We start from the raw sequence: 9,795 nt of genomic DNA, 5'->3' as shown, positions 1-9,795 counted from the left end.
TTTTTCTCAGTTACGCTATAATTTTTTATAATGGGAAAAAAATGTGAAACAAGTTCTGGAAATAAAATTGACATTTGCTGAATTAAAACTAAAATTTTTTTCTACAAATTTCAAATTTTTTTATTTTAAAATTAACAATTAAATTAAATCGCGTTCATACGAAAACATTTCATTGTTTACATTTCACACATTTTACGGCAATTTATTATTTTTAAGTTGAACTTTTTATGCTGGAATATATTTCTATTATTTTTAAAAAAAATGAAAATCATATTATTATTTATATATACAAATAGATAAAATAAATAAACATATAGATACTTTTTTTCTACTTAAAAATGTATAACAATGCATTTTATTTGTACAACATTATTTTTAATTGTTAAAATTACTTAATCAATTAGTTTTGAAATATTAAGACCAAAGAAAACTCAATCGTATCGAAACCAATATAGAACTTTTGGGCAAGCCTTTTCAATTTTTTTTTGGGCCTAGAACAGACCGAGTTTTAGAGAGAGAACTTTTTAATATATGTTTAACAAAAAAGATTGCTCTTTTGCTGTTTGGTTTCCTAAATATAAAATAAAGTGGCTTGGTTTCAATTTTCAAAGTGAGAATAAAACAAGCTTTAAATAAATTATGATCTATAGTGCGAAACTGTTTTGAGATACATACCATATTACTCTTTCTGTGTAGTATATGGCAACAAGTATGTCCAGTTAGGGCTCGTTATGATACCGACTCATCCAAAAGAACCGTTTATTGGACCAGAAAATCCATTTTCCGCATTAAAAGCAGGCAATGTCTTTAATGCCAATACTAGTGATATTGGGCAGACATTTTAGAAAGGTAGACCCTAAAGTGGATATGCACCTTCTGTTGAGTGCCGAACAGTGTCGAAACAAATAGATAATACTCCTTGTTTTGAGTCGCAGCTAGGATGGTAGTCATTCGACAAAGCTCCTAATCGATTGACATGTTCACCAATAAGATAGTGTCCTATAAGTATAGCTATTTTAACCGACAATAAGATATTTTCGGTTATAGGTGGGCTTTGCAGTGCATGCGATAAAACAATTTCGCTCATTGCACCATCTGTGTTTCACTATTTTCAAATATTTGGTACGAATAGTCAATTTGACTAAGCCTTAAGAGATTCCCACATCTATTGGATTGACACATTGCTTTATAATTGCTAAGAATATCTGTAGGATCTGCAACCTTCTCACGTAAACAATCGAATTCATAGACACTGTATTGTTGAATATATTCACATGGTTAGACTTGCATTTCTTATAATCTTATAAGGTGCAGGAAACCTTCTGGAATCTTTAGCTATATTTGCTTACCAGATCAGTTCACGATATAAGAAAAGATCCAGGTATATAACTTGTTGAGATTAATTAATTTGGATATTTTTCATTTAATTTATTTAATTATTTAATTTAGATTAAAATACGGTTTTTAGTATCTATTTTTAAAAATTAGAATCTCACTCTAATTTGGATTATTCCTTAACTGGCAATCATGGCTTGAATCAAGTTTTATCTGCTTACATTATTTCATTAAGTAATGTTGAGGATTTTTAAAGAAGTGAAAAAAACAATTCATTTGTCACTAGTTCGTTATCATTTTCATTGTATAGATAATACTTTCTTGGAATTGTTCATCTCTCGAAAATAACTCCACTAAAATTGTGAAATTTTTTATAATTTTCGTGCCTTAATTATTTTACTTTTTGAAAGAATAAGTGACCGAGTAAATTTAGTTGCTCAATTTCTTCGCACTCAAATAGCAACATTAAAAAGAATAATGCACAATAATCTCTGGGGTGTCAAAGTAAGTGAACAATAAATATAAACAAAAAAAAAAACAACAACAACAAGCATTACAAAAGAGACAAAAAGACATATTCATAATTTATATCAAAAGACAAAAAGCGAAACAACACATAGAAATAAAATTGTTTTCTGCCGAAAAACGCGGCAGAATAAAAAAATTGCAAAAACAAAAGCAACAACAAAAGATTCCAAAAAAAGTGGGCAGCAACTTATGCTGCATAAGAATGGCTTCAAGTTAAGAAAAAACATACCAAAAACAAAAAATAAGAACAAAAATTGAGGTGGCACCGAAGGTAACACTGCCTTAGATTGCGCGTTGCTGAGGTGAAATGTTATTTTTTTGTTGTTGTACTTTTATACTTGCTACTTTACCATAGTAGAGGTATAGTTAGTGTTTTATTGTGTTGGGTCACACACACTCACTCACATTGACATACATTTAAACATCTTTACACACGGCAATTGCATTAAAAATTTTGCTGAAATTCCCATTTGAACTGCTTTAACGGAAGTGTTTAGTTGGCCACAGAATTGCCCTTTTAATAGCTAAATTTGTTTTTCTTTCGCGCTGTGCCGCCATTTCCCATAAAGCAGGGATATTTTTCCTTGTTCTTAACCCATATTAGCCTAGTGTATATAAGCACGCTCAATGGCTTTTGACTTTCTGATGAGCTTCATTCAAAGTTTGCTGTCATTTTGTGTTGTTCTTTTGTTGAGGAAAAGTTCTCGACTGCTGTTTTGTGGTATTTTTATTCTGCGATAACTGTTTTTGCAAATTTAAGTGCCAGTGTGAATACCAAAGAATGGATGTTTTAGTTCTGACTAAGGGATTTGTGTCGATAATGATTTTTTCAAGTTGATTAAATAAGTTAATTATTTACTCTCACTCAAGGAAATTATTAATCGTTTTAGATTTATATTATTTCCTGCCTTTAAAGTTTGCAAATCAAGTATTTATAGATTGTTAAGAGAATTGGTAAAACTAGCATAAAAGATATTTTTTAACTGTTTGACTAATTCATTCCTAAAAATCTTCCTTATAATGCATAGAGTATCAATAAACCTAACAATAATAAGACCAAAAACTTTACTCCATTTGGTAATAGTATGTTTCTTGTTACTGGTCATTACCAAATAAACAGACATGCATGGATACCTTGATTTCTAACCGATGATCTTTGAAACAACTGTCAAGAAGAATAATTAAAAACTATTATATATCACTTATACGTCTACATCTAGCAAAAAACAGAATAACAATTCTTGAAATTAATTATTTCAGGATCCCGAAAATCTATTTAAAAACCACATACAATTCTTGATTAATAAATTAATTAAGTAGCTCATAAATCCGGAATTCCAGAAATCCGTAACAAAAGCAATCGTTAATTATTTAGTTACTAAATACTAACAACTTGAAGTAAGTACATCCAAACAACCCCCTTAAATTTAAATAATGACCCGTTATGATACCACGGACTAGATTTGTTCATACGTAGACCATAGGCAAACCATCAAAGGATCGCAGTCCTTTGATCAGGTTGGTTTTAGTTCGGCTTTAGTTAGGGCAGCTGATTAGTTTATATCTTGTCGACTTTTTTTTAACATGTTAATCTTAAGATCTGACGAAAGTTAATTACTAGCTTGGCCTTTGCAAGTGGTATACCATTATTCGAGAAATAATTGTTAAAGAGAAGAGTGCTTGCCTTAGCAACCTCATCTGCTCTTCAATTGCTAGAGATGTTTCTGTATCTAGCTACCCGTGTCGTATGAGATGCCTGACATTCTCAAACTATGGATGTAGCTGTAGTGCTTAACAGAGTCATTAAAGCAGCGTGACTGTCCGACAAGACTACAGTGTTTACATCTACATTCTTGTTGCATACGAAACATTTAGCTGCGTAGTGAATCCCCATTACTTCTACCTTAAAGTATTTGCAATGGTTTAGTAGTCGACCCGAAATGCTAAGACTCAATTTAAAGGAAAATATGTCATCGTCAAATCCTTCATCTATTTCGGTGTCGTCAGTGTAAATGTCTATCGTGTTAACAGAAACTACTGTATAAAACGTCCAGTCATCCATACACTATTATGATGGTTTGTCCTATGTCAAATCTAGATCAACAGGACAACATTGAATCCACTAGAATTAATTTCCACTAGTATAGCTTACTATTTTACCAATCGCCAAATAGGGAACTACTGCAAGAAATCAAAAAGAGCTTTCGTGGAGATAGAGCTTCAGTAATTTGCAAGGATAACCTTCTTATTTTATTAAACAGTTTTTTGTAGCTTGCTTTTTTAGTTGCTCGCCACCAAAAGACAGTCTTGTAAAGAAGGATTGGTTCACTGATTGATGTACAGAGCCAGAGTATGATTCGAGCTGCGTTCTAATAAAAACTCTAGGATAGTGCAACGGATCAATACGCAGTTTAAGTGAATTCTGACGTATACATCTAATATAAATATCTCGACCCAGAGGTACTTATTTTGAAGTATTAAACTAATAAAATGTTTGTGCTCAAGTTTAGAGGTGTGAAAGTGAAAAAAAGTTAAGAATTTATTTCCATTACATTTTCAACTTATTTATTCATCTTTCATGCATGCAAAATTTTCCTACATCCGAACATCCCATGCGAAATCATCAATATAAAATTTACGACTTTGTTGTAAAACACAATGGCTGCATTAGCTCGAAAGTCGTAAAAAAGAGTTAAATTTAGAAGAAAAGCAAATACTTCCCTGTTTACAACATTTTATGAATATATTTGTCATAAAATAATATTGCATAATTCAAGCCGCTTTCGCATATTAGCGTTATATTGTGTAAGCTTTTACGAGTCCGGGAGAAGCAATCTTGGAGTCAACATTATTCATGCATTGTTATTATTGTCAACAAATATGAGGTGCTTTTATTTAGTTTTATAGTAAAAATTGGTGTAAGGATTGCGGGCCTGCCATCTAAATTTTTATGAGATATTACACTTTAAGTTGTGATGTCCTTTATATCAGAAATTAATCAACAACATAATAAAGATGTTACTGGAAATTATTTCATTTATCGTTTATAAAAAAAATCTTTAAAAATATTGAAAATCTTTGTATCCGCAAAGTTTCATTTATTACTGCATGATTTTAGCATTCGAGTTATTCACATTGACCACGTTCATATCTGCCTGGTCTTTCAGAATTGCATTACAGTGCTCGGGAGTAACACGTGGAAGTTAACAATTCTACTTCGTTGCAGGTTGTTATTTGACATTCCTTGTGGAATATGATTTTAGAAAGTCTTTTGATTCAGATGTTTTCAGCAATTAATTTAAATCTAACTTATCTAAATTGTTTTTAGTGCTCTTAACCCCCTAAAAGTCATTCGGCAGTCTTAATAATGTCTCAATGCGGAAGAATTTCATTATGCAGTCGCAGTAAAGTTGATAGTTACCCTTATATTATTGAAGATAATTTTACAACTATATGTTAATAGAAGCAGAATTGAAGTTCAAACTAGGCAGAAATCTGCTATAGCTGCCACAACGCTGTGGTACAGCCGTAGGACTGCAGCCAACTGTATCTCAAGGAAGCGATTAGAAAAACTCTTGAGATTACGTTTTTATAGAACTTGTTCAACAAAGTCCATTTCGAGAAGGATGTTTTTATGGAGTTCATATCACTGTCTTCATATTGTAAAGGCTATGATTGAGTAATACTGTATTATCATTATTTAACCTGCAAATCTGAAGATATCTCGAATTATAAAGCTATCTTTAGTAATAAACTTCCACATTTATTATAATATTTGGTCATACGGTGAGAATACAAAAGATTTATTTAATGTTTTTGAATTCACTATTGCTATTATTTATCACTAATTAGGTTTGATTGAAGGGACAGTCTTGGAAGCCTACTTCAGTTTAAGTAATGACTTGTTGTGATACCATAATTTACCGTTGTTCATACGTAGACCAGACAGATCCCCAAAAGCATCGCAGAGGTTTTTTTTTAGTTATTCATAAAAATATATATATATCTGTTATATATTTTAAAATTTTATTTTATAATTGATATATTCGATCTAATTTATTTTATAATTTATTTTCTAACAGAAAAATTTGAAACTTCTATTACACTATTTTATCTATTTATCTATTTTGAACTTATCTATTTTGCTACGTCCAATTTCTTATTTACACATATGTGGTTAGAAGATTTGCCCGATTATATCATTTATATCGTTTGAGATTTTTCAAATCTTTAATATAATAATGAGACACATGTGATATTGTAAAGAATATCGTTTGTCTTTGCTAAAAATAAAGTCAGATTTACCTGGACCGATTATACTTCTTATTCACAGATATCATATGTATCTCTTTTAAGTAATAAATCACTACAACTAAAACACAAAAATAAAGACACTACAGCAACACAAATTGACATTGGTACAACATCTGTTAACAATCCATTTTGGTTGTACTTGTAAAAGCATTTGCGTCACTTAATGGTGAAAAATGTGGATTTGCAATTTGTATGGAACTCCTACTACATCTCCTCGATTCATTGAATTTCTGCCATTTCTGCCTTCAGAAGCAAAAAATGGCAACGCAGGTAACAACAAGAACAACATTTAAAACAGCAAAAACAAAGGCAACTCTATTGGCGGCATGAAAACTGAAGATTCATTAGTCAATGGCAGCGAAAGGATAACAATCGATGTGTTGTCCTCCTCCATGCCTCCTGCATGTCAGCGATGTTAGCCATTTTCGTTCCATTTTCTAACGCCACGCGTTTCGAAAAACAATGGCACATACAAGCGCCTTAAGCACATTGCCGGATTTTGTGTAGAGCAATGCTTCACATTTAAGGCTTAACGTCGTCCCTATGAATGCTAGAACTTAAAAGGTTCATTTCCGATTTATTGTCGACTCTGTCACTGTTTTCAGTGAAATCAAAGCCCAAAAAGCACAAGGTAGTATACGGCTCTTCAGCTCTCCCAGTTGTCTAGCTAAACGCAATCACTGCTTGTTTCGCTATACGACACGGTCCCCAAAAAATGTTGTTTGTATCCTCGTTGTCAAGGTGAGAGAGTTCACATTGGGGAGTTTTGTCAGCAGCTGTGGCTGTCAACAATCGACAGACAAGATAAGGTGCGTGTACAGTTGCCGAGTTAATGATGCCGTGATTGTACCTTTAATGTGTTTGGATAAACGATTACATGGAAATTAAAGATTTTTAATGCTAAATACCGTATAAATGGAACATCGGAGACTTTTAGATTTATGATGCGGTGGCTGTGGGTGACAAGTTTGCTTTCATAAATTTACGTTTAATTTTTTTTTTGAATATTGCGTGTTTACTTTGAAATGATTTGAAGGATTTTTGATCCCAATTTAATGACTATCAACGTACCGACATTTTTGAAATTATATTCCTAATTGAGTATAAATTAAAGTACGTAACCAGGATCTTTTACTTACACTATTTTCCAATGAATCGTATTAAGATAGGATTGCTTTTAAATTAAAATCTTTTCGACTCGAAAACTTATTACTTAATTACTTAAATTGGGCAATATTTTTTCATATTCACTTTAAGGTTATATATTTGCGTCATGACTTTATATTAACTTTTTAAAAATGAAAACCTGCATTTATGATTCTTTTTCTATTAATTATTATTGTTCAAGTAGAAAAGTAATATAAAATTTGGATGAAAATTGTTGGCAAAAAATTGGATATTAGAACAAGTAAAAATAATAATTAAATTCATATTGTTTTAATCTCACATTGAGTCAAATATATGCATAATATATTGGAAGAATATATCTTTGAAAATAAACCGATTTCGGTTTTAGGTAATGAAGAGTTGTACCATAAATGAATAATTATTCAATTATAATCTTATCATTTTATTTTATCTTATTATCTTATAATCTTATCTTATCTTATCTTATTATAATCTTTTATAATTTTAATATACAATTTTTAAGAATAACTAGCACAATAACACTTAATTTCGAGAATTTGGGGATCATTTAAAAAGGATCACATTTGTAGGAGTATATCATAAATGGACTAGCTTTTTACAATGTGATTCAACAGCCACAGTGTGACCCATTAAAACCAACTCTGACTTGGAGGTTAGTGTGAAACATTTTATTCCAGTAATTATAGAATGGGTGTGGTGTAGGATAGTTAGTTGTAGATTCTGTGATCGGGGTCACGAAAGCCATGATAATAGAAAGGCGTAATGAAAGCATCTAAATGTCTCTCATAGAACTATAATATTAGGCATTGGGGGGAGGCTTGTGGTGCATGGCTAGAAAGAAGTCAGTGGAAACGGTAATAGAGGTAGAGACTTTTGGGGTGGGCTATGCAGCCGGGTGAGACACCGCTACGTGAGCGTGAGGAGGCACTCGTCGACTAATCTGACCTTTCTTGTGATGGATGGGGTTCGGGATTTACGGCTTGCATTTGTAATTGGTACATAATTCTTCGAAGTGTATTTTTTTGTTTGATATTCCAAAAAGTGGCATTTTGAATGGCATAAATTATATGCTAAATAGTGTTATGCTGAGGAGATTGCTAGATTTTGTGTTGCTGATCTTGAAACCATAATTAGTTTTTGATTCATCAAGCTGGTTTTCAAGCTATTGCACAAGGTATTATGTTTTTTTAAAAGATTTATATTAAGTCTATTTGCGACATTATTTTTTCTATACTTTGATATGCATAGAGAATATTTTACTAAGAACTTTAGTTTGAAAGATATATAAATCGAGTAAAAACTACGCTCGTAGCTGGTAAATAAAATTAAAACAAAGTGTTTCTTTCTTTTGTATTTAAAATGAAGTACGATATTGAGACTTCTGAAAAGATTTGATAGTATAAAATAATTCTCATACGTTTAGGTATTTATAATCGTTGCTAAATTAAATTGTATCACTTTTTTAAAAAATTAATTTTGTTTGATATAAATTATTTTAGCATGCATATAACTCATATCGCATATAAGTATATCATATATACTTGAACCGTTCTTACATGTATTTTGATAAAATTAAAACAAAATTATTTACCCATTTCGTTCTTTGTGAGCAAAGGCACCTTTCCTCAACCAACTGACATACCATATTTCAAGTTATGGAGGGTAAATAATAAATTACAGCATTGGCATGGCAGCGGCCCTTCACTTAATTAATTAAATGCTAAAATTTGTTGCCGAAACAGTTGCGACAAAACAGCTTGAGCCGCATTTATGACTCCACAATCTAAACGCCCTAACAACATTTCGAGGCAAGTGAAGTACTAAAATTTTAATTGGAATGAATTTTATTTGTATTTTTGGCAAGTTGAACAATTTTAATTACAATATTTCGAAATTCACGTTTAAGAGGTTGTCCCCCACAAAACCCTAAAACCATACCCTCACAGGTCGACGGTGTAAGGTAATTGTGACTGCAGCGATGAGTTGTACTCGTGCCTGGCACAAATAATTGATGTTTATGCACAACTTTATAAGTGCATCGCGTATGTATGCACTCGCAAAATTGGGTTAAATCAGTAGTGATAAATACTGCTGCTAACATGGTGCAAACAATGTCAATATCAAATCCTTGCAGCGGCAAACACCGCATCGTTGTGATATGTTGCGCAGTTACAGACATTTGTCGCAATTGCGAATGCAAATTGCATTCACAATTCACGCCTTGCAGTTTCAGTGTCGATTTTTGCATGGAACTCAGTCACTTCAATCGATGTATATGTGTGCATATGTGTTAATGTGTTTGTAATATTTCATTAATTGAAAAGTAAAATATTGACCATAAACTCACAAATATTTGCAAAATTTCGCTGGTAGCTGCCGCTTCCGAGCAGATATGTGGGCAAATGCTGAGCTGCGTTTTTGTTGTTAATTAATTTTTCTATATAAAAAATGTCAATACAATTGTTTTAA

This window comes from Teleopsis dalmanni, chromosome 2 (genome assembly GCF_002237135.1).
Source record: "Teleopsis dalmanni isolate 2A chromosome 2, ASM223713v2, whole genome shotgun sequence".
NCBI lineage: Eukaryota > Metazoa > Arthropoda > Insecta > Diptera > Diopsidae > Teleopsis > Teleopsis dalmanni.
The sequence above is the reverse complement of the archived record's forward strand: the minus strand, read 5'-3'. Positions refer to the sequence as shown.